The sequence below is a fragment of the Myotis davidii genome, unplaced genomic scaffold, assembly GCF_000327345.1.
Source record: "Myotis davidii unplaced genomic scaffold, ASM32734v1 scaffold299, whole genome shotgun sequence".
Taxonomy (NCBI): Eukaryota; Metazoa; Chordata; class Mammalia; order Chiroptera; family Vespertilionidae; genus Myotis; species Myotis davidii.
Genome location: NW_006293088.1, coordinates 4,248,996 through 4,254,805, shown reverse-complemented (window position 1 = coordinate 4,254,805; position 5,810 = coordinate 4,248,996).

Sequence of the window (5,810 nt, the reverse complement as noted above, 5' to 3'; positions counted from 1 at the left end):
CTGACTGCAAGGGATTCCTTGATGAGTGGGAATCCAAAGCAGCTGTGTGAAAACGGCCGGTTTGCAGCTCCCAAGCTGGTGCCGCGTTCTGCCCAAGTATTAGCCCCGGCCTGCTTCTGTGTAGGGGTTTTCACTTTAAATGTCACTGCTTCAGAGGAAGGGTTTCCAGATAAGATCACCCAGCATGCCTCGTTACATTTGAATTTCAGATAAATAAATGATTTTTTAAAGTATAAGTATGCCCCAAATATTCCATGGGGCACACTTACACTGAAAACAAACAAACAAAAGTTCTGGACCCAAAACGAAAGTGTAACTGGATGTCCTTTATTTTTATTTGCTAAAACCGGCAACCCTGCTCAGAGGGCTAAGCCTCCCGGGGTGCCCTTCTCCTCGGGGACCTCCTGCCGGGGCCAGCTGGTCATTCTGAGCACTTGTCGGCCAGTGCTGGCCCTCAGCCCAGCAGCCAGGGCAGCGGGTCCCCTGCTGTTAATTACAGCTCCTGCTTTGGATGGGAAGGTCACCAAGTATCAAGTGGGGCCCTGAGGACTCTCTAGAGGGTTCAAGTGGCTCTTGACACCTGCCTACAGCTTGGGGTTGTGGCTCTGACTTATCTTTGATGCGTAAGATTAAAAACCAAAAAATAAACACCTTGCCTTTCTTGCCATCTGATGCGAGATTCTGGGACACAAGGGCAAACGGTGGAGCAGCGTGGGCACTGGCTGGGAGGATGTTGCCAACTGCCATCTCTCTTGGGCAAGGAAGGGCTCCTACAGCTGAGGGCCCCGGCTCCTTCCCAGAGCCAGGCTGAGTGAGCCCTTGCGAGCCAGCTGTCACATGGTCCATATTTGCTGTGTTACCCAAGAGCCATTTGATGATGCTGGTAGGGCTACAGCAAGAGTGGAGGGAAGGCAGGGGCATGGGCCCAGGGAAGGGCGGCTGCACCGTGGGCCATCCATCCCAGGACCACTTAGGCCAGGGGTGTGCCCAGCTCCTAGTGAACTCTTACTCTGTGTGCTACCTCAGCACTAATTCTTGCCCCAGAGCCAATTCTCGTGACTCCTTAGACACAGAATGTTTAATTTTTTTTGAATGTTTAATTTTTTAACTAGAAAATGTACTTTAGAGTAACCTGAGAAAAATAGAGAAAATCCAAAGAAATCTCCAGCCACCAGAGGATTCTTTAATCCTTTAGGTTTTTGTGTAAACAAATGTTACCTAACTGGCCATGCCTCCAACCTGCTGGGTGACCTTGAGAAGTTATTGAAACCCTCTGTGACTCAGTTTCCCTTCCTTGTAGGGTTGTTGGGGAAATTAAGTTGATTGTAACATGTATGTGGAACAATGCCCGGCTCCTGGTATGGACTGTGTTAGTTTTCACGTCATTAATCCTGGGCTAAAAACTTTAATATTATTATTCCTTCTGTGTTCACTATAATGATGGTGGGGGAGTCTAATACAGCTACTTCTAACTTTTCGCATGGACACTGGATATCTTTGTACATATTTGCTCACAGTATGATTACAACCATGGGAATGAAATGACTGTGTTAAAGTGCACTACAGTCATGTGCCACTGACCCACGGGGAAACGCTCTGAGAAATGTGTCCTTAGGTGATTTTGTCGTGTGTGAACATCACAGAGTGCATTTGCACACACCTACATGCTACAGCTTCCTCCACACGTGGGCTGGTCCGTACAGACTATTGCCCCCAGGCTATCAGCCTGGACAGCATGTTCCTGTACAAAACAATGAGATTAAATCAAGCCCAAGAGAAAATGATGCAATCAAGAGATGCACTAAATGAGACGTGAGGCTGCTGCAGGGATAACGTGTCAGACTGCTTTACAACGACTTATTTTCCCCTTGGCCAGCTTGGCGTTGACCTATGTGAATCAGTAGGTCATGGCTGGATTCCCAGTCAGGTCACACGCCTGGGTTTCAGGCTTGATCCCCAATGGGGGCCTGCAGGAGGATGATTCTCATCATTGATGTTTCTCTCTTTCTCTCTCCCTTCCTCTCTGAAATCAATAAAAACATATTTAAAAAAAACACACACAAAAAGGCTAGTTTTTATAAGTAGGAAGAATACACTCTTAATAAAAAAGTATGGACAGTAAATGCATAAATCAATAATATCGTCATCTATTGTCAAGTGTTGTGCCCTGCACATAACTGCAGGTGCTGCACGTTTATGCCTGGCAGCGCAGTAGGCGCATTTACGATGGCATCACGACAGTCACGTAAGGTGTCACGCTATGACGTTATGACGTTAAGGCTGCTGTACGGCTTGACGTCGGGCTGCGACGTCACCAGCTGAGAGGCGTGCCGCTCGCCTTGCCGCGTGTTTCCTGCAGGTCCTCAGGGAGAAGTGCTGTGGCGCTCGGCTCTGACCGGCGACCCTGCGGACCACGCACCAGTCCGGGCTCTGGGTGCGGAGCCCTGCGCAGGCAGCCGCGGGGTAGGTCCATCCCGCTCCGCGTCCGTGGAGGAGGAATATGCGGGAGGTTGCAGGCCTCTGAGGTTGCAGACCGTGGCCCAAGCCGCGGTCCGTTCTGGAAGGTCCAGGTGGAAGCGGTCTGTGCCCCAACCCCCATGAGGCACCCCCAGGTGCTGCGCATGTGCGTGGCCCGCGTCTCTTCCCAGCTTCCCTAGGCCAGTGGCTGGCAAACCGCGGCTGGCGAGCCACATGCGGCTCTTTGGCCCCTTGAGTGTGGCTCTTCCACAAAATACCACGTGCGGGCGCGCATGTACAGTGCGATTGAAACTTCGTGGCCCATGTGCAGAAGTCGGTTTTCGGCCTGGGCAAGTCTATTTGGAAGAAGTGGCGTTAGAAGTGGGGCGTGTTGGTCAGTGGGTCCCACGACTAGACCTCTAATTAAGTTAATCACAATGTACCTACCTGTATAGTTTAAGTTTAAACAATTTGGCTCTCAAAAGAAATTTCAATCCTTGTACTGTTGATATTTGGCTCTGTTGACCGAGTTTGCCGACCACTGGCCTAGGGCTCCTCGGTCTTCCTGACGCCAGCCCAGGTCCTCAGGGCCCGGAATCCCTGCTGAATGCAGGCGCTACAGGGAGAGGCTCTGAGCTGGGGCCCCCGGCACAGGGCGGGGTCCAGGTGGAAACTAGCTGCCCTGGCTCTGCCTCCAGCCGGTTCTGCAGGCCTATGGAAAGTCCATCTTGCTCACAGGTCCTCGATCTCCTCCAAACAGCTCTCTGGAGAGAGGTGCTGGGAGAGCTCCATGCAGAGCTGGTGCAGGCCGCATTCTCCCTTCCCCGGTGCCGCAGACCCAAGGGGCCTCCCCTCCAGGTGTCTCGGGTGGGCTATCCGGACCCAGCTCTGTGCACATCTCCGCTGCTCAAGGTCTAAAAAAAAAAAATCTCCAGGCTCAGCATCCCCCACAGGTGCCCACGGGGAGCAGTCCCTGGTCAGGGGGATGTGCGGAAGGTGCCCTCCATGTGGCAGAAGAGCCGTACCCTGGATAGCCAAGGCCAGATTGCATTTTTATTCCAGTTTTCCTCCTCCTTCCCCAAACACATACTCGCGGAACCTTTTCCAGGCACGCGCCCCTTGCTTGGGACAGCGTCCCTCCCTTGACCGTGCTGCGCAGTGGTTGGGAGAGGAACCTAGTGTGGCCTCTCCTGACAGTGAGCTGGTGACAGGCCCTGGAGGTCCATCCCCTCCTCCTGACTGGGGCCTGTTCTCTGGTACATCTCTTCTGGACACTGTTCCTCTGTAGGTTCCCAGTGATTGGCATCAGTCCAGGTAGGAGCAGCCATGGTGGGTGGAGCCCTGGCTGTCATAGGAGCACAAGGTTCTGTGCTGGTGTACACAGGAAGCAAGGGACACACAGGGTGACAGGAAGGGTATAATTGTCTCCAAGTGCTTAGGATGTTTTCCTCCATAAAATTCGCCAGGTGTGGCCTTGGAGCAGAGCTAGAATCTATGGCATAGAAGGCTATGTGCAGGCCTGCTTGTCTTTTAACTTAAAAACATGCCAGTGATCGAGACTTTACAGTGGACCCGTCGCGATACCACGCTGAGGCCAGCGCCATCACAAGGCCCCCCTGTGACTAGGACCAGTCCCTGCTGGGCTGTAGGAAGTCCAGGACTCCAGGAGCAGTGGGGGGAGACCAAACAGGTACTTTGTACTTCTATTCAGCCTTTCCTGGGTTTTTGTTTTTAATCAGGCTCCTGTAGCATAGAACATGCTTGTGACAAATGTTTCTTCCATTTGGGATGCTTTCTCCCCTCTGAAAAGCAAGGTGTGTGTTCCCTGCCAGCTGGACCAGTGAGAAGGGTCGGATGACCACGTGGTGGGACATGATAGGGAGTAGGTGACATCCCTTCTGAGTCGAGAAAGAAGCTTCTTGTACTCACAGAGGGGAGATGGTCCCCAAAGAAGGTCTGGATCATGCTCTCCAGACCTTGGTAAACCTAAGGACCCTAGAAACTTACCATAGGAAGCTGAGGGACCCTACTCCAGGAGGGGCGCTCCCTGGAGTCGAGTCTGTTTGGAAGGCCTTCTACGACGTCCTGCTGTGCCCACTGTGACACTGGCCTGTGGGTGTGAGCCCTCATGTCTAGTGTGGGGTGTTCTGAAGAGCAAGCGAATGCACGTAGATGATGCAAGTTGGTATCCTGTGTGTGCGTTCAGCGGAGGGAAGCCTTCAGTGGAGGGAAGGCCGGCTGGAAACGTACAGTCGGTGGTTATCGGCACACGACTGTCTCCTGTTATTTTTGTGGGTAACTTGTTCTGGTTGCATTCTTTCCTCTGTGCACATGCACCCCGGTGTCTCCCCCTCTGCTTGTAACCACAGACGTCCTATTGGATTAGGGCTCACCTCTATAACCTCATTTAACCTTAATTACTTCGTTAAAGACCCTATCTCTAAATACACACTCTACAGCATACTGGGAGTTAGGATTTCAACATGTGAATTGGGCGGGGTGGGGAGGGGGTTGGGGGGAGGCACACAATTCAGCCTGTAACATGAATAATCTGATATTTTCCTGTCCTGAGGGAGGGCCATGGGAGAGAGAGGAGTCTAGTAGGTGTGGGCCTCCAGTGCATGCAGGAAATTGGTCTGAGTCTTTGCTTTATTAACCTCACCAAAAAACCCCTCCCAAACCTCCCCAAGGGCACATTATTGTCCTTTAATAGGCTCATAATTAGTAGGAACTAGATATCTTGTATCTTTGTACTCTTTCACCATGTATGTATCAATCAGGATGGGCTATTTATGCTGTGGTAACAAACAAAATCTTAGTTGCTGATAACAAATGCTTATTTCTTGTTCATATAACATACTAGGGTCCCAGTGCACGAATTCGTGCACCTTGGAAGGAGCTGTGGGCCGCGAGGCTGCGGTGAGCACAGGGGCAGGTCTTGGCCAATCCTTTGCGCCCCTGCCTGGCCCTTCCCGCCACGGCCCCCGGTTCCCTGTCTGCCAGCAACCCCGTTCCCACTGCTGCTGCTCCCATGCACTGATGGCTCCGGCCCTGCTCACACCCGCTGACGGCATGGAGCAATTGGGGCTGGTGCCAGCAGTGGGTGCGAGTGGTGGCTGCTGCTCTAATCACCCCTCAGGAGCAGGGGGAGATGGAGAAGCCCTCAGGGGTTATCAGGGTTTGTAGCTGCCACTCACACCTGCTGATGGCACCCAGTGATTGGGACCAGCGCTGGGTGCTGGCAGCGGGTGTGAGCGGGGCTAGTGCTGGTAGCAGGTGCAAGTGCCTGGCAGGACTGTGGCGTGCGAGAGCAAAGAATTTTTAGTAACCACCAGAGGCTTGCCCTGATTACA